Below are 788 nucleotides of genomic sequence, written 5' to 3'. Positions count from 1 at the left end.
GCGCCCCCGCAGGACGGATTGCCTCCATCCATCATGGCCTCACTCCACGGTTGAAACGGCCCCCGGAGCAGTGGGAGCACGCAGGGACAGCAGCTGCCAGGCCAGCTCCCGGTGCCACCGGGAGAGCTGGTGCTGCTGGTCGACAGATCTCTCCCTGGCACAGCGGTACCACCGCGGCATCCCCCACGCCATTGCTTTCCCGGGCTGAGCACCACCGCTCTCACCAGCGCCGCCCTCCGCCGCTCTGCCGGCTGCCCAGATACGACAGCAAATTTGTGAGCTGCTGCAAAAACTTCTTCCCGTGTGCGAAACGCCAAGGAACATAACCCCGGCCTCCGCCCCCGCCAGCGAGCCTGCCTGCCCGCGATGGGAAACTGCTTTGCAGTATTTATCCTAACAGTCATTTTATTTTAATGTCAGGGGTTGAAATCCTGTCTCCCTGGTTTTGCTGGGTCCTTTGATCTCCATTTCCTTTTCTCTTCCAGCTTTTTAGCAAACCCCCAGGTGAGCCCACGCTGCTGCCCCCACCGTGCATGTTCCCCGCAAAACCCCTCTGCCATAACACGCTGGTGAAACCCACTTCACCCTCAGAGCAGCGTTTTCTTGAGGTTTCAGCATCCGGGGGTTGACCCCAGAGCCTGGCTCCCGGCCCCCAACAGGGCAAGACCCCGGTGGGGGCCCCCCGGCTGCACCAGCCTCCCCCCACCCGCTGCAAACCCTCCCAGCATCACCACTCCTCGGCTGCCACTGCTCCCCCTCCCAGTGGGGCGGGCCACGCCCCTGGGGGC

Source organism: Charadrius vociferus, unplaced genomic scaffold (genome assembly GCF_000708025.1).
Source record: "Charadrius vociferus isolate BGI_N301 unplaced genomic scaffold, ASM70802v2 scaffold812, whole genome shotgun sequence".
NCBI classification, from domain to species: Eukaryota; Metazoa; Chordata; class Aves; order Charadriiformes; family Charadriidae; genus Charadrius; species Charadrius vociferus.
This window is presented reverse-complemented; position numbering follows the sequence as displayed.